The sequence below is a fragment of the Mesoplodon bidens genome, assembly GCF_964165515.1.
Source record: "Mesoplodon bidens genome assembly, chromosome: 13".
NCBI classification, from domain to species: domain Eukaryota; kingdom Metazoa; phylum Chordata; class Mammalia; order Artiodactyla; family Ziphiidae; genus Mesoplodon; species Mesoplodon bidens.
Genome location: NC_138169.1, coordinates 38,915,760 through 38,935,329, shown reverse-complemented (window position 1 = coordinate 38,935,329; position 19,570 = coordinate 38,915,760). Strand labels below are relative to the sequence as shown.

Sequence of the window (19,570 nt, the reverse complement as noted above, 5' to 3'; positions counted from 1 at the left end):
AAATATACCCTAATAAGGATACATGTTGGCTTTGTGGAATCCCTTAGGTTCAATTGGAATAGTATGTATTAACGAAGAGTTAATAAAGAACAACCAGGTAACAACAGCTAAGAAGGAAAAATAGTGATAAGACAAATTTTAGGTAGCTGGCAGATTATCATGAACTCTGCAGAATTAAAAATGTGATATATGTCATTTAGCAGTGCTAAATCCAATTGATATCAAAACACACAAAATGGTCACTATAATCTAATATTTAAAATTTAAGATATGGTAACAAAGTATCTCCAAAGCAAAAAAGACAAAGTTATGCTAAAGAGCACCAAAGATTAAACCATAAAAAATCAGGGGAACTAATTATCAAGAAATCATGCTTTGTAGAAAAAAAGCTAGCCTACCACTCAAAAATGAAAATAAAATCAGAAGCAACTTTCCTAAGCCTAACCAGTCTAACTTTTCTTAACATAGAGGTTCTGTGTGGAAAACTCATAACGTAATTTGGAAAAAATCTCCCTTAATACATCTATCAATTAATTGTTTTTTTTTAAGGAGTGAGACCTAAGATAACTGCTCCTGCAAAGAGTATTGGACTTGGCTCAGACAACACTGATATACGTATTAGATATTGAATCTTCCCTCACACCTAAAAAAGGCAGTAAACACAGAAAAGAAAAGCTTTTAAAATTGTGCCAATAGAGTATAAAAGGGCAAGAAATAACAGTTAAGATACATATCGGGATAGTTTTTTGTAAGGTGATACATATGGGAGAAAAATTTTTAATAGAGAAATGTTATAAACGTATGGAGAAACAGTCTGAAGATGCAGAATAAGAATGTGTGTAAATAAAACTGTAAGTCTCTAAAATAATGAGACTAAGGCCTAACATGAACCAGAGCATGTTTCCTTAACAGCAGTGGTCTACGAATCCCAAACAGGAAATCCAAGACATCTGAGAACAAGCTTTGGAGGATCCAAGAATCTCCAAAACTGTACTCAAATCTGGAAGTTTATAGCTTTTATCATATTTTTAAACAGGTTTATGACCCAAGGTGTACTGAGAATCAAAACTTTAAGCAGCCTTTGGTGGTTGTTACTGAAGTTACAATCACTGTTTACGGGTAACAAGACTTCTTTAGAAATCTATGAAACATTTTCTCCCGGAAAATACACATAAAAATCTTTACATACAATCTTGAGGGAGTCCAAATCCCCTAAGGTTCCATCCATGGACCTCATACAAAGCTAAAGATTCCTGCTTTAGCTCATTTTCAGTAATTATAAGGATTCTATACCTCCTCATTCAGTGGATTAAAATAGAATACTAGAAATTATGTAGATTTTGACTCAAATTCTTAATGGGGAAAAGTACTGGTACAACAATATACTACTGAGTGTTTGGATTTAGCATAATCATGATGCTAATGCCATACATTATCTGTTACCTTACACACTTGACCATGTGAGAAATAGAATTTAGCTTTAGGATTCTTTTGGAGAGCTTTGAATATTCAAGTATTAAATCATGTGAAAAAAGTTTTAATAAAGACAAAATATAATCATTAAAAATAATAAGATAGGGGGCTTCCCTGGTGGCGCAGTGGTTGCGAGTCCACCCACCGATGCAGGGGTCACGGGTTTGTGCCCCGGTCTGGGAAGATCCCACATGCCGCGGAGCGGCTGGGCCCATGAGCCATGGCCGCTGAGCCTGCGCGTCCGGAGCCTGTGCTCCACAACGAGAGAGGCCACAACAGTGAGAGGCCCGCATACCGCAAAAAAGTAATAATAATAATAATAAGATAGGACCCAGATTTGAAATTTGTTCTCCTGTCTTCTCCTTGGAAGCCATGTGAATAAGGCCTGTCTTCACTGCAAACCTCGGATATCTTAGCATTTTGGCTTGCTATGTTTCTGACAAAGGGAACCCGGCTCGGATAAATTGCCCAGCAAAGAAAAATCCAAAACGCCAGTAAGATTTTCACCACAGTTGTCTATGCCATGTGGCTGAGAGGGTCTTGGTGCTCCGACCGGGTGTCAGGACTGAGCCTCAGAGGTGGAAGAGCTGAGTTCGGAACACTGGACCAACAGAGACCTCCTGGCCCCACGTAATATCAACCAGCGAGAGTTCTCCCAGAGATCTCTGTCTCAACACTAAGACCCAGATCCACTTGACAACCAGCCAGCTCCAGTGCTGGACACCCCATGCCAAACTGGCAAGATAGGAACACAGCTCCACCCAATAGCAGAGAGGCTGCCTAAAATCATACTAAGTTCACAGACACCACAAAACATACCACCGTATGCAGTCCTGCCCATCAGAAAGACAAGATCCAGCCTCATCCACCAGAACACAGGCACCAGTCCTCTCCACCAGGAAGCCTACACAAGCCACTGAATCAACCTTACCCACTGGGGGCAGACACCAAAAAACAAAGGGAACTCCAAACCTGCAGCCAGCGAAAGGAGACCCCAAACACAGTAAGTTAAGCACAATGGGAAGACAGAGAAACACACAGCAGATGAAGGAGCAAGGTAAAAACCCACCAGACCAAACAAATGAAGAGGAAACAGGCAGTGGACCTGAAAAAGAATTCAGAGTAATGATAATAAATGATCCAAAATCTTGGAAATAGAATGGAGAAAATACAAGAAACGTGTAACAAGGACCTAGAAGAACTAAAGAGCAAACAAACAATGATGACCAACACAATAAATGAAATTTAAGATTCTCTAGAAGGAATCAATAGCAGAATAACTGAGGCAGAAGAACGGATAAGTGACCTGGAAGGTAAAACAGTGGAAATAACTACCACAGAGCAGAATAAAGAAAAAAGAATGAAAAGAATTGAGGACAGTTTCAGAGAACTCTGGGATAACAATAAATGGACCAACATTCAAATTATACGGGTCACAGAAGAAGAAGAGAAAAAGGGACTGAGAAAATATTTGATGAGATTATAGTTGAAAACTTCCCCAATATGGGAAAGGAAATAGTCAATCAAGTCCAGGAAGCACAGAGAGTCCCATACAGGATAAATCCAAGGAGAAACACGCCAAGACACATATTAATCAAACTATCAAAAATTAAATACAAAGAAAAAATATTAAAAGCAGCAAGGGAAAAGCAACAAATAACATACAAGGGAATCCCCATAAGGTTAACATCTGATCTTTCAGCAGAAAGTCTGCAAGCCAGAAGGGAGTGGCAGGACATATTTAAAGTGATGAAAGGGAAAAACCTATAACCAAGATTACTCTACCTAGCAAGGATCTCATTCAGATTTGATGGAGAAATTAAAACCTCTACAGACAAGCAAAGCTAAGAGAATTCAGCACCACCAGACCAACTTTACAACAAATGCTGAAGGAACTGCTCTTGGCAAGAAACACAAGAGAAGGAAAAGACCTACAATAACAAACCCAAAACAACTACAAAAATGGTAATAGGAACATACATATCGATAACTACCTTAAATGTAAATGGATTAAATGCTCTAACTATAAAAGACACAGACAGGCTGAATGGATACAAAAACAAGACCCGTATATATGCTGTTTACAAGAGACTCACTTCAGACCTAGAGACACATACAGACTGAAAGTGAGGGGATGGAAAAAGATATTCCATGCAAATGAAAATCAAAAGAAAGCTGGAGTAGCAATTCTCATATCAGACAAAACAGACTTTAAAATAAAGACTATTACAAGAGACAAAGAAGGACATGGCATAATGATCAGGGGATCAATCCAAGAAGAAGATATAACAATTGTAAATATTTATCCACAAAACATAGGAACACCTCAATACATAAGGCAAATGCTAACAGCCATAAAAGGGGAAATCGACAGTAACACAATCATAGTAGTGGACTTTAACAACCCACTTTCATCAATGGACAGATCAACCAAAAGGAAAATAAATAAAGAAACACAAGCTTTAAATGATACATTAAACAAGATGGACTTAACTGATATTTATAGGACACTCCATCCAAAAACAACAGAATACAGTTTCTTCTCAAGTGCTCATGGAACATTCTCCAGGATAGATCGTATCTTGGGTCACAAATCAAGCCTTGATAAATTTAGGAAAACTGAAATTGTATCAAGTATCATTTCCTACCACAGTGCTATGAGACTAGGTATCAATTACAGGGAAAAAAAACCATAAAAAATACGAACACATGGAAGCTAAACAATACCGTACTAAATAACCAAGAGATCACGGAAGAAATCAAACGGGAAATCAAAAAATACCTAGAAACAGATGACAATGAGAACACAATGGCCCAAAACCTATGGGATGCAGCAAAAGCAGTTCTAAAAGGGAAGTTTATAGCAATACAATACTACCTCAAGAAACAAGAAACATCTCAAATAAATAACCTAACCTTACACCTAAAGCAATTAGAGAAAGAAGAACAACAAAACCCCAAAGTTAGCAGAAGGAAAGAAATCATAAAGATCAGATCAGAAATAAATGAAAAAGAAATGAAGGAAACGATAGCAAAGATCAATAAAACTAAAAGCTGGTTCTCTGAGAAGATAAACAAAATTGATGAACCATTAGCCAGACTCATCAAGAAAACAAGGGAGAAGACTCAAATTAATAGAATTAGAAATGAAAAAGGAGAAGTAACAACTGACAATGCAGAAATACAAAGGATCATGAGACATTACTACAAGCAACTATATGCCAATAAATTGGACAACCTGGAAGAAATGGACAAACTCTTAGAAAAGCACAACCTTCCGAGACTGAACGAGGAAGAAACAGAAAATATAAACAGACCAATGAGAAGCACTGAAATTGAGACTGTGATTAAAATCTTCCAACAAACAAAAGCCCAGGACCAGATGGCTTCACAGGCGAATTCTATCAAACATTTAGAGAAGAGCTAACACTTATCCTTCTCAAACTCTTCCAAAATATAGCAGAGGGAGGAACGCTCCCAAACTCATTCTACGAGGCCACCATCACCCTGATACCAAAACCAGACAAAGGTGCCACAAAAAAAGAAAACTACAGGCCAATATCACTGATGAACATAGATGCAAAAATCCTCAACAAACTACTAGCAAACAGAATCCAACAGCACATTAAAAGGATCATACACCATGATCAAGTGAGGCTTATCCCAGGAATGCAAAGATTCTTCAATACATGCAAATTAATCAATGTGATACACCATATTAACAAACTGAAGGATAAAAACCATGTGATCATCTCAACAGATGCAGAAAAAGCTTTCAACAAAATTCAAAACTCATTTATTATAAAAACTCTCCAGAAAGCAGGCATAGAGGGAACTTACCTCAACATAATAAAGGCCATATATGTCAAACACACAGCCAACATTGTTCTCAATGGTGAAAAACTGAAACCATTTCCACCAAGATCAGGAACAAGACAAGGTTGCCCACTCTCACCATTATTATTCAACACAGTTTTGGAAGTTTTAGCCACAGCAATCAGAGACAAAAAAGAAATAAAAGGAATCCAAATTGAAAAAGAAGTAAAACTGTCACTGTTTGCAGATGACATGATACTATACACACAGAATCCTAAAGATGCTACCAGAAAACTACTAGAGCTAATCAATGAATTTGGTGAAGTAGCAGGATACAAAATTAATGCACAGAAATCTATTGCATTCCTGTACACTAATGACAAAAAATCTGAAAGAGCAATTAAGGAAACACTCCCATTTACCACTGCAACAAAAAGAATAAAATACCTAGGAATAAACTTACCTAAGGAGGTAAAAGACCTGTATTCAGAAAACTATAAGACACTGATGAAACAAATTAAAGATGATACCAACAGATGGAGAGATATACCATGTTCCTGACTGGAAGAATCAACATTGTGAAAATGACTATACTACCCAAAGCAATCTACAGATTCAATGCAATCCCTATCAAACTACCAATGGCATTTTTCACAGAACTAGAACAAAAAATTTCACAATCTGTATGAAAACACAAAAGACCCCGAATAGCCAAAGCAATCTTGAGAAAGAAAAACAGAGCTGGAGAAATCAGGCTCCCTTGACTTCAGACTATACTACAAAGCACAGTAATCAAGACAGTATGGTACTGGCACAAAAACAGAAATATAGATCAATGGAACAGGATAGAAACCCCAGAGATAAACCCACACACATATGGTCATCTTATCTTTGATAAAGGAGGCAAGAATATACAATGGAGAAAAGACAGCCTCTTCAATAAGTGGTGCTGGGAAAACTGGACAGCTACATGTAAAAGAATGAAATTAGAACATTCCCTAACACCATACACAAAAATAAACTCAAAATGGATTAAAGATCTAAATGTAAGGCCAGACACTATAAAACTCTTAGAGGAAAATATAGGCAGAACACTCTATGACATAAATCACAGCAAGATCCTTTTTGACCCTCCTCCTAGAGAAATGGAAATAAAAACAAAAGTAAACATATGGGACCTAATGAAACTTCAAAGCTTTTGCACAGCAAAGGAAACCATAAACAGAATGAAAAGGCAACCCTCAGAATGGGAGAAAATATTTGCAAATGAAGCAACTGACAAAGGATTAATCTCCAAAACATACAAGCAGCTCATGCAGCTCAATATCAAAAAACCAAACAACCGAATCCAAAAATGGGCAGAAGACCTAAATAGACATTTCTCCAAAGAAGATATACAGATGGCCAACAAACACATGAAACGATGCTCAACATCACTAATCATTAGATAAATGCAAATCAAAACTACAATGAAGTATCACCTCACACAAGTCAGAATGGCCATCATCAAAAAATCTACAAATAATAAATGCTGGAGAGGGTGTGGAGAAAAGGGAACCCTCTTGCACTGTTGGTGGCAATGTAAACTGACACAGCCACTATGGAGAACAGTATGGAGGTTCCTGAAAAACTAAAAATAGAACTACCATACGACCCAGCAATCCCACTACTGGGCATATACCCTGAGAAAACCATAATTCAGAAAGTGTCATGTAGCACAATGTTCACTGCAGCTCTATTTACAATAGCCAGGATATGGAATTAACCTAAGTGTCCATCGAAAGATGAATGGATAAAGAAGATGTGGCACATATATACAATGGAATATTACTCTGCCATAAAAAGAAACGAAATTGAGTTATCTGTAGTGAGGTGGATTGACCTACAGTCTGTCATACAGAGTGAAGTTAAGTCAGAAAGAGAAAAACAAATACCGTATGCTAACAGATATATATGGAATCTAAAATTTTAAAAAAAATGGTTCTGAGGAACCTAGGGGCAGGACAGGAATAAAGACGCAGACATAGAGAATGGACTTGAGGACACAGGAAGGCGGAAGGGTAAGCTGAGACGAAATGAGAGAGTGGCACTGACATATATACACTACCAAATGTAAAACAGATAGCTAGTGAGAAGTAGCCACATAGCACAGGGAGATCAGCTCGGTGCTTTGTGACTACCTAGAGGGATGGGATAGGGAGGGTAGGAGGGAGATGCAAGAGGGAGGGGATATGGGGATATATGCATACATATAGCTGATTCACTTTGTTATACAGCAGTAACTAACAGAACAATGTAAAGCAATTATACTCCAATAAAGATGTTAAAAAAATAAGATAAACACATTTTTTTAATTATTTTATTTATTTTTGGCTCTGTCAGTTCTCAGTTGTGGCACGCTGGCTCTTCGTCGAGGCATGTGGGATCTTCCATTGTGATGCGTGGGCGTCCCTCTAGTTGTGGCGTGTGGGTTTTCTCTTCTCTAGTTGTGGCGCGTGGGTTTTTCTCTCTCTAGTTGTGGCGCGTGGGTTTTTCTCTCTCTAGTTGTGGCCCGTGGGTTTTCTCCCTCTAGTTGTGGCAGGCAGGCTCTGTAGTTGTGGCACGTGGGCTCCAGAGCATGTGGGCTCTGTAGTTTGCGGCACGCGGGCTCTCTCATTGAGGTGCGTGAGCTCAGTAGTTGTGACGTGCGGGCTTAGTTGCCCTGTGGCATGTGGGATCTTAGTTCCCCAACCAGGGATCAAACCCATGTCCCCTGCATTGTAAAGTGGATTCTTTACCATTGGATCACCAGGGAAGTCCCAAACACATGTTATTGATACAAAGAAAAATGGTACTATAACTGTGTTGAGAGAAATGGTGGTAATAGAGGATATTAATAGCTTTCACTTACTCGTTCTTCCTTCTTGCATTCATTAAGTCAAGGTAGAAAACCTGAGGTCCCTCAGAAAAAAAGAGCCAATGGTTCAGAAAGTTACTAAGGCATTTAAAAAGAAATAGAGGGAATTCCCTGGCAGTCCAGTAGTTAGGACTTGGCACTTTCACTGCCGGGGCCCAGGTTCGATACCTGGTCAGGGAACTAAGATCCCACAAGCTGCACAGCACAGCCAAAAAAAATTAAATAAAAATAAACAAAAATAAAAATAAATAGGTATGTATGTATTCTTGAAAGCCCATTGCCTCCTGCACTCTTATTACTTTGTGTCTTTTTGCTTTTTCCTCTCTTAGTACAGTATATATAACTGAACTGTCAGAACAAGGGAAAGGCAGTACTAGGCTACTGTTGGCAGTGACAAAAACAACCCTAGTCCCTTCTAGATCACATTCTACAAAGTATATCAAATCCTAATATTAAAATGCAAAATTCAACATTTTCAAGGAGCAAGTTTTTATTTCAGAATAAATCTATTCTGTTAATTAGTCTCACTGACATAAATGTTGTATATTACACTACAGAATAACCATATTAAAATATTTTTTCCTCACAATCCTGAAACATTAAGAAATATATCATTAAAAATAAAAATTGAAAGAAATTTGAATTAATCCAAATGCTTTATTTTAAACTGATTAAATTATTATAATATTAGCAATATATTTTAAAGAGAAATGGTAATTTTTGATTTCCCATAGCAACAGTGTTATATTGGCAAATGAGGTGAATACACCAGACAATAGTTAATAAAGTAAATAAAACAAATGGTTAACTAGAGAAAAAGAGATTTTTATAAGAGGAGATCCAGAAGTCGAATTAGGACGATAGATAGATAGGTAGATAGATAGATAAATCACCAGGATGGAATTATTATTAAAAAGATGAAAATTATGTCTTTTTCTGGAAAATAATGATTGGTTAAAAAGAGAATGAAGAAATGGTTTGTACAAAGCCTGGAGAAAGAATGAGAAAGATAATTTGTCAGTGTATCACCAGCGTTATCTATAGAAAAAGCTCCCTGATGAGCAACCCCGGTATTCTAATTTACCCTCCAGTAGAATCAGGAGAATGCTATTAGTTTTCAGTACATCGTCATATGCAAAGTCATCACAGGTTGATGGTACTGTCAATTAAGATCATCTAACCAGTTGTCTTGCTCACCAATCAATTTCCAATTTTAACTTAGCTTTTCATAGTAAATTTCTTTCTCCCCACTGCAGGGGAAAAAAATCTGCTGATCAGCTGGTGTTAAGTACTACAATCCACTTAGCAATATTTCTTTCTGTAAATAGTAATTTGGCATTCTTTATTAATGTTAATTAGTGTTAGTCATCTTTATGGACCTATAAAGCCAAGGTCCATACTCAGGCCCTGTGAAGCCTCAACTAAACACTCTCACCCACAACAGCTCTATCTCATATCTCTAACTGAACAAATACCAACACTTCCATGGAAACCTCTGTAAAATATCGTAAGATTGCTGTAAGAATTAAATGATATAATGTAGGTAAATGTTTTAGTAGAGTCTAAAACTCTTCAATATAATAGTGTTATTTTATTACAGTTCTAAGATTATAGACCTATAAAGTACACTGTACAAATTTCCCTTTTCTCCTTCCCAAGAATTCCTCCTGTATTCTTGATTTTGGTTATTCTTACCACCATTTAACCAGCCACCCAAGTCAGAAACCTGGGAATCATTCTAGACCCTTTCGTCCCTTCTTACTCCTGCGTTCAATTTGTTCTCTTGGTTTTCCCTTTTAAAACTGAACTATTGTCCCCGGAGGAAGATGGCGGAAGAGTAAGACGCGGAGATCACCTTCCTCCCCACAGATACATCAGAAATTCATCTACACGTGGAACAACTCCTACAGAACACCTACTGAACGCTGACAGAAGACCTCAGACCCCCCAAAAGGCAAGAAGCTCCCCACATACCTGGGTAGGGCAAAAGAAAAAAAGAATAAACAGAGACAATAGGATAGGGACGGGACCTGCACCAGTGGGAGGGAGCCGTGAAGGGGGGAAGGTTTCTACACACTACAAGCCCCTTCGCGGGCGGAGACTGCAGGTGGCGGAGGGGGAAAGCTTCGGAGTAGCGGAGGAGAGCACAGCAACAGGGGTGCGGAGGGCAAAGCGGAGAGATTCTGGCACAGAGGACCGGTGCCCTCAGGCACACACCAGCCCGAGAGGCTTGTCTGCTCGGCCGCCGTGGCGGGCGGGGCTGGGAGCTGAGGCTCGGGTATCGGCTTTCAGTCGGAGCGCAGGGAGAGGACTGGGGCTGGCGGCAGGAAGAGAGCCTGAAGGGGTTAGTGCACCACGGCTAGCCCGGAGGGAGTCCGGGGAAAGGGTCTGGAGCTGCTGAAGAGGCAAGAGACTTTTTTCCCTTTTGTTTCCTGGTGCGCGAGGAGAGGGCATTAAGAGGGCTGCTTGGGGAAGCGCCGGTGACAGGCACGAGCCGCGGGTAAGGCACGGACCTCGGAGACGGGCGTGGGCCGCCGCCGCCGCCGCCGCGGCCCGCCGCCGCCGCCGCCGCCGCCGCGGGGCCTGTGTGCGAGCGCGGGTCACTGTCCGCCCCGCCTTCCGGGGGGCCTGTGCACCCCGCCACTGCCGGGGTCCCCGAGACCCGGGGACGGCTTTCCCGGGAAAGCGCACGGAGCGCCACGGGCTGCTGCAACGTCACGCCGGCCTCTGCCGCCGCAGGCCCGCCCCACACTGCGCGCCCCTCCCTCCCCTCTGCCTGAGTGAGCCAGAGCCCCCGAATCAGCGGCTCCTTTAAACCCGTCCTGTCTGAGCGAAGAACGGACGCCCTCCGGCGACCTACGCGCAGAGGCGGGGCCAGGTCCAAGGCTGAGACCCGGGAGCTGTGAGAGCAGAGGCAGGGAAATCTCTCTGTGCAGCCTCGGAGGCAGCGGATTAAAGCTCCACGGTCCATTTGATGTGCCCTGCGTCTGTGGAGTGCATGAATGGACAGCGAATCATCCCAAATTGAGGAAGTGGACTTTGAGGACAAGATTTAAGACTTTCCCCCCTTTTCCTCTTTTTACAACGAATTATTCCAAATTAAGGAGGTGGACTTAGAGAGCAAGATTTCAGACTTCTCGCCCTTTTCCTCTTTTTACAACGAATTATCCCAAATTGAGGAGGTGGACTTGGAGAGCAAGATTTTTGATTTTTCCCCCTGCTCTCTTTTTGTGAATGTGTATGTGTAATCTTCTGTGTAAGATTCTCTCTGTATAGCTTTGCTTCCACCATATGTCCCAGGGTTCTATCGGTCCGGTTTTTTTTTTTTTTTTTCAATAATTACTTTCTAATTTTAATAACGCTACTATATTTCATACTTTATTCTATTTTACTTTACCTGCTCTTTCTTTTTTTCCTACTCTCCCTTCCTCCCTCCCTCCCTCCGCTCCTCCTTTCCTTCTTTCTTTTTCTTTCCTCCCTCCCACCCTTCTTCTTTCCACTTTCTTTTTCTTTCCTTCCTCCCTCCCTCCTGTCTTTCTTCCTTTCCTTCCTCCCTCCCTCCCTTTCTTTCCTTCTTTCTTTCCATCCTTCCTCCCTCCCTCCCTCCCTCCTTTCTTTCTTCCTTCCTTCCTTCCTTCCTTCCTTTCTTCCCTTCTTCCTTTCTTTCCCTCTCTCTTTCTTTCTTCTACTAATTCTTTCTTTCTACTTTTTCTCCCTGTTATTCTGAGCCGGGTGGATGAAAGGCTCTTGGTGCTGCAGCCAGGAGCCAGTGCTGTGCCTCTGAAGTGGGAGAGCCAACTTCAGGACACGGGTCCACAAGAGACCTCCCAGCTCCACAGAATATCAAGCAGCGAAAATCTCCCAGAGATCTCCATCCCAACACCAGCACCCAGCTTCAGTCAACGACCAGCAAGCTACAGTGCGGGTCACCCTATGCCAAGCAACTAGCAAGGCAGGAACACAACCCCACCCATTAGCAGAGAGGCTACCTAAAAACATAATAAGGCCATAGGCACCCCAAAACACACCACCAGACGTGGACCTGTCCACCAGAAAGACAAGATCGAGCCTCAACAACCAGAGCACAGGAATTAGTCCCCCCACCAGGAAGCCTACACAACCTACTGAAACAACCTTAGCCACTGGGGTCAGACACCAAAAACAACGGGAACTACGAACCTGCAGCCGGCAAAAAGGAGACCCCAAACACAGTAACATAAGCAAAATGAGAAGGCAGAAAAACACACAGCAGGTGAAGGAGCAAGATAAACACCTACCAGACCTAACAAATGAAGAGGTAATAGGCAGTCTACCTGAAAAAGAATTCAGAATAATGATAGTAAAGCTGATCCAAGATTCTATTTCCAAGATCCATAATCTTGGAAATAGAATAGACAACATGCAAGAAACAGTTAACAAGGACCTAGAAGAACAAAAGATGAATCAAGCATCGATTAAAAACACAATAGGGCCTCCCTGGTGGCGCAGTGGTTGAGAGTCCGCCTGCCGATGCAGGGGATACGGGTTCGTGCCCCGGTCTGGGAGGATCCCATATGCCGTGGAGCGGCTGGGCCCGTGAGCCATGGCCGTTGAGCCTGCGCATCCGGAGCCTGTGCTCCGCAACGGGAGAGGCCACAACAGTGAGAGGCCCGCATACCGCAAAAAGAAAAAAAAAAAAAACACAATAAATGAAATGAAAAATACTCTAGATGGGATCAATAGCAGAATAACTGAGGCAGAAGAACGGATAAGTGAGGTGGAAGATAAAATAGTGGAAATAACTGATGCAGAGCAAAATAAAGAAAAAAGAATGAAAAGAACAGAGGACAGTCTCAGAGACCTCTGGGACAACATTAAACGCACCAACATTCGAATTATAGGGGTTCCAGAAGAAGAAGAGAAAAAGAAAGGGACTGAGAAAATATTTGAAGAGATTATAGTTGAAAACTTCCCCAATATGGGAAAGGAAATAGTTAATCAAGTCCAGGAGGCACAGAGAGTCCCATACAGAATAAATCCAAGGAGAAATACACCAAGACACATATTAATCAAACTGTCAAAAATTAAACACAAAGAAATCATATTAAAAGCAGCAAGGCAAAAACAACAAATAACACACAAGGGAATCCCCATCAGGTTAACAGCTGATCTCTCAGCAGAAACCCTACAAGCCAGAAGGGAGTGGCAGGACATAATTAAAGTGATGAAGGAGAGAAACCTGCAACCAAGATTACTCTACCCAGCAAGGATCTCATTCAGATTTGATGGAGAAATTAAAACGTTTACAGACAAGCAAAAGCTGAGAGAGTTCAGCACCACCAAACCAGCTTTACAACAAATGCTAAAGGAACTTCTCTAGGCAAGAAACACAACAGAAGGAATATACCTACAATAACGAACCCAAAGCAATTAAGGAAATGGGAATAGGAACATACATATCAATAATTACCTTAAATGTAAATGGACTAAATGCTCCCACCAAAAGACACAGAGTGGCTGAATGGATACAAAAACAAGACCCATATATATGCTGTCTACAAGAGACACACTGCAGACCTAGAGACACATACAGATTGAAAGTAAAGGGATGGAAAAAGATATTCCATGCAAATGGAAATCAAAAGAAAGCTGGAGTAGCAATTCTTATATCAGACAAAATAGACTTTAAAATAAAGACTATTAGAAGAGACAAAGAAGGACACTACATAACGATAAAGGGATCGATCCAAGAAGAAGATATAACAATTGTAAATATTTATGCACCCAACATAGGAGCACCTCAATACATAAGGCAAATACTAACAGCCATAAAAGGGGAAATCGACAGTAACACAATCATAGTAGGGGACTTTAACACCCCACTTTCACCAATGGACAGATCATCCAAAATGAAAATAAATAAGGAAACACAAGCTTTAAATGATACATTAAACGAGATGGACTTAGTTGATATTTATAGGACATTCCATCCAAAAACAACAGAATACACATTTTTCTCAAGTGCTCATGGAACATTCTCCAGGATAGATCATATCTTGGGTCACAAATCAAGCCTCGGTAATTTTAAGAAAATTGAAATTGTATCAAGTATCTTCTCCGACCACAATGCTATGAGACTAGACATCAATTACAGGAAAAGATGTGTAAAAAATACAAACACATGGAGGCTAAACAATACACTACTCAATAACGAAGTGATCACTGAAGAAATCAAAGAGGAAATTAAAAAATACCTAGAAACAAATGACAATGGAGACACGACGACCCAAAACCTATGGGACGCAGCAAAAGCAGTTCTAAGGGGGAAGTTTATAGCAATACAATCCCACCTTAAGAAACAGGAAGCATTTCGAGTAAACAACCTGACCCTGCACCTAAAGCAATTAGAGAAAGAAGAACAAAAATACCCCAAAGCTAGCAGAAGGAAAGAAATCATAAAGATCAGATCAGAAATAAATGAAAAAGAAATGAAGGAAACGATAGCAAAGATCAACCAAACTAAAAGCTGGTTCTTTGAGAAGATAAACAAAACTGACAAACCATTAGCCAGACTCATCAAGAAAAAAAGGGAGAAGACTCAAATCAATAGAATTAGAAATGAAAAAGGAGAAGTAACAACTGACACTGCAGAAATACAAAAGATTATGAGAGATTACTATAAGCAACTCTATTCCAATAAAACGGACAACCTGGAAGAAATGGACACATTCTTAGAAATGCACAACCTGCCAAGACTGACTCAGGAAGAAATAGAAAATATGAATAGACCAATCACAAGCACTGAAATTGAAACTGTGATTAAAAATCTTCCATCAAACAAAAGCCCAGGACCAGATGGCTTCACAGGTGAATTCTATCAAACATTTAGAGAAGAGCTAACACCTATCCTTCTCAAACTCTTCCAAAATATAGCAGAGGGAGGAACACTCCCAAACTCATTCTACGAGGCCGACATCACCTTGATACCAAAACCAGGCAAGGATGTCACAAAGAAAGAAAACTACAGGCCAATATCACTGATGAACATAGATGCAAAAATCCTCAACAAAATACTAGCAAACAGAATCCAACAGCACATTAAAAGGATCATACACCATGATCAAGTGGGGTTTATCCCAGGAATGCAAGGATTCTTCAATATACGCAAATCAATCAATGTGATAAATCATATTAACAAACTGAAGGAGAAAAACCATATGATCATCTCAATAGATGCAGAGAAAGCTTTCGACAAAATTCAACACCCATTTATGATAAAAACCTTGCAGAAAGTAGGTATAGAGGGATCTTTCCTCAACATAATAAAGGCCATATATGACAAACCCACAGCCAACATTGTCCTCAATGGTGAAAAACTGAAACCATTTCCACTAAGATCAGGAACAAGACAAGGCTGCCCACTCTCACCACTCTTATTCAACATAGTTTTGGAAGTTTTAGCCACAGCAATCAGAGAAGAAAAGGAAATAAAAGGAATCCAAATTGGAAAAGAAGAAGTAAAGCTGTCACTGTTTGCAGATGACATGATACTATACATAGAGAATCCTAAAGATGCTACCGAAAAACTACTAGAGCTAATCAATGAATTTGGTAAAGTAGCAGGATATAAAATTAATGTACAGAAATCTCTGGCATTCCTGTACACTAATGATGAAATATCTGAAAATGAAATCAAGAAAACACTCCCATTTACCATCGCAACAAAAAGAATAAAATATCTAGGAATAAACCTACCTAAGGAGACAAAAGACCTGTATGCAGAAAACTATAAGACACTGATGAAAGAAATTAAAGATGATACAAATAGATGGAGAGATATACCTTGCTCCTGGATTGGAAGAATCAATATTGTGAAAATGACTCTACTACCCAAAGCAATCTACAGATTCAATGCAATCCCTATCAAACTACCAATGGCATTTTTCACAGAACTAGAACAAAAAATTTCAAAATTTGTTTGGAAAAACAAAAGGCCCCGAATAGCTAAAGCAATCTTGAGAACGAAAAACGGAGCTGGAGGAATCAGGCTCCCTGACTTCAGACTATACTACAAAGCTACAGTAATTAAGACAGTCTGGTACTGGCATAAAAACAGAAAGATAGATCAGTGGATCAGGATAGAAAGCCCAGAGATAAACCCACGCACATATGGCCAACTTATCTTTGATAAAGGAGCCAGGAATGTACAGTGGAGAAAGGACAGCCTCTTCAATAAGTGGTGCTGGGAAAACTGGACAGGGACATGTAAAAGTTTGAGATTAGATCATTCCCTAGCACCATACACAAAAATAAGCTCAAAATGGATTAAAGACTTAAATGTAAGGCCAGAAACTATCAAACTCTTAGAGGAAAACATAGGTAGAACACTCTATGACATAAATCACAGCAAGATCCTTTTGGACCCACCTCCTAGAGAAATGGAAATAAAAACAAATATAAACAAGTGGGACCTAATGAAACTTCAAAGCTTTTGCACAGCAAAGGAAACCATAAACAAGACCAAAAGACAACCCTCAGAATGGGAGAAAATATTTGCAAATGAAGCAACTGACAAAGGATTAATCTCCAAAATTTATAAACAGCTCATGCAGCTCAATAGCAAAAAAACAGACAACCCAATCCAAAAATGGGCAGAAGACTTAAATAGGCATTTCTCCAAAGAAGATATACAGACTGCCAACAAACACATGAAAGAATGCTCAACATCATTAATCATTAGAGAAATGCAAACCAAAACTACAATGAGATATCATCTCACACCAGTCATAATGGCCATCATCAAGAAATCTAGAAACAATAAATGCTGGAGAGGGTGTGGAGAAAAGGGAACACTCTTGCACTGCTGGTGGGAATGTGAATTGGTACAGCCACTATGGAGAACGGTATGGAGGTTCCTTAAAAAACTAAAAATAGAACTACCATATGACCCAGCAATCCCACTACTGGGCATATACCCTGAGAAAACCATAATTCAAAAAGAGACATGGGGCTTCCCTGGTGGCGCAGTGGTTTAGAGTCCGCCTGCCGATGCAGGGGACACGGGTTCATGCCCCGGTCTGGGAAGATCCCACATGCTGCGGAGCGGCTGGGCCTGTGAGCCATGGCTGCTGAGCCTGCGCGTCCGGAGCCTGTGCTCCGCAACGGGAGAGGCCACAACAGTGAGAGGCCCACATAACGCAAAAAAAAAAAAAAAAAAAAAAGAGACATGTACCAAAATGTTCATTGCAGCTCTATTCACAATAGCCCGGAGCTGGAAACAACCTAAGTGTCCATCATCGGATGAATGGATAAAGAAGATGTGGCACATATATACAATGGAATATTACTCAGCCATAAAAAGAAACGAAACTGAGCTATTTGTAATGAGGTGGATAGACCTAGAGTCTGTCATACAGAGTGAAGTTAGTCAGAAAGAGAAAGATAAATACCGTATGCTAACACATATATACGGAATTAAAAAAAAAAAAAAAAAAAAAAGTCATGAAGGACCTAGGGGCAAAACGGGAATAAAGACACAGACCTACTTGAGAATGGACTTGAGGATATGGGGAGGGGGAAGGGTAAGCTGTGACAAAGCGAAAGAGAGGCATGGACATATATACACTACCAAACGTAAGGTAGATATATAGTGGGAAGCAGCCGCAGAGCACAGGGAGATCAGCTCGGTGCTTTGTGACCGCCTGGAGGGGTGGGATGGGGAGGGTGGGAGGGAGGGAGATGCATGAGGGAAGGGATGTGGGAACAGATGTATATGTATGACTGATTCACTTTGTTATAAAGCAGAAACTAATTAAAAAAAAAAAAAAAAAACTGAACTATTCTTTCCCAGGGGCCCCAATATTTTTTATATAGGCTTTCATTACCTTTCCTCTGAACATCTGTAACAGCCCCCCTTCCAAATCTATCCTCTATACCCCTTCCACACAAATCTAATCATTTCACAATTTTCACAAATTCAAAATTATCAGCACTCAAATTAAAAGGCTTCCTTTAAAATAACTAAATCTTTTTAAGATATGATTGGTCTCAAAAAAAAAAAAAAGATATGATTGGTCTCAATAAAATTTATTCTGAAATATACTTTTTGTTCTAATATACTTTTAAAAGAACATGAGACTAAACATTATTTTGTTGATAACTGAATTATAACAAAATCAACTCCTGATTAAATGGTTTAAGTTGTGGAAAAATATTGCAGATAGCCCCAAATCAAAATTAATGCAAAAGTCAATGGTCAACTAGCCAGGAGTGGGTAAATTTTTGTTTTTGTTGTTTTTAAATAAACTTTTTGTTTCAGAACCATTGTAGAGTTACAGAGAATTGTGAAGATACTGCAGAAAGTTCCTCACCTCTTCTGTTAATATTGTACATTAGTATGGTACATTTGTTAATTAATGAACCAGCACTGACTGCTATTAACTACTTCATTCCAACTTCCTTAGTTTTATTTTACGTTCTTTTTCTGCCCCAGAATACCACATTACATTTAGTTGTCAAGGCTCCTTAGGCTCCCCTTGGCTGTGACAGTTTCTTAGACTTTCCTTGTTTTTGATGATGCTGACAATGCTGAGGAGTACTAATCAGTTATTTTGTAGACTGTCCCTCAGGTGGAATTTGTCTGGTGTTTTCCCATGATTACACTGGGGTTATGAGTTTTGAAGAAGAAGGTCTCAAAGGTAGTGCCTCTTCATCATGTCACATCAAGGGTACACACTATAAACATGACTTATCACTGTCGATGTTAACCTTGATCATCTGGCTGAGGTAGTGTTTGTGAGGTTTCTCCACCAGAGAGCTACTCTTTTTCCCCTCTTCTATACTACAGAACACTAAAATATACCACATACTCTTTGGAAAGAAGTCACTATGCCCAGCCTAAACTTAACGAGTGGAAAGTTATGCTCCACTTCCTTGAAGGTGGAATATCCACATAAATTATTTATAATTCTTCTACACTGGAGATTTGGGGTAGGTTAATTTTAAGAGACCTATAACCCTCTCATCTTAATTAGAAAGCTGCTAATTAATGTTCATTCCTGATCTTCCCCCCCACAAAAAGCAAACAAACACAAACAAATAATATACGATGCCTCAAGAAAAGAGCCAATCTTTGGGCCTAGCCTGCAAGATGATCTAAGAAAAAAACAGAATAGCCCCTGGTCCCCTCACCCTCATGTCCAGAGCAGCTCTGAGTGGTCTGTCTCCTTTCTTCTCATGGGGTAGACAATCTGAGGAACCCACAATATAACCACAAAGGTCAGCTGTTCCCCACAGCACCTTAGTTAATTAAGAGGATTCTGTTGTTAGGTTTCAAGAACTGAGGCCCATAGAGTTGCCGGGATAAGGGTGTTACAGCTCAATAAATCAATAATTATACTAATCCAA

The 19,570-nt window shown here is 39.9% G+C and overlaps 1 protein-coding gene across 1 annotated transcript in view; it reads right to left on the bottom strand.

The window, feature by feature from the left end:
- MIB1 (MIB E3 ubiquitin protein ligase 1) overlaps window positions 1-19,570 on the bottom strand; it is a 119,344-nt gene that overhangs the window by 23,731 nt on the left and 76,043 nt on the right. The gene's annotated exons all lie outside the window — the stretch shown is intronic.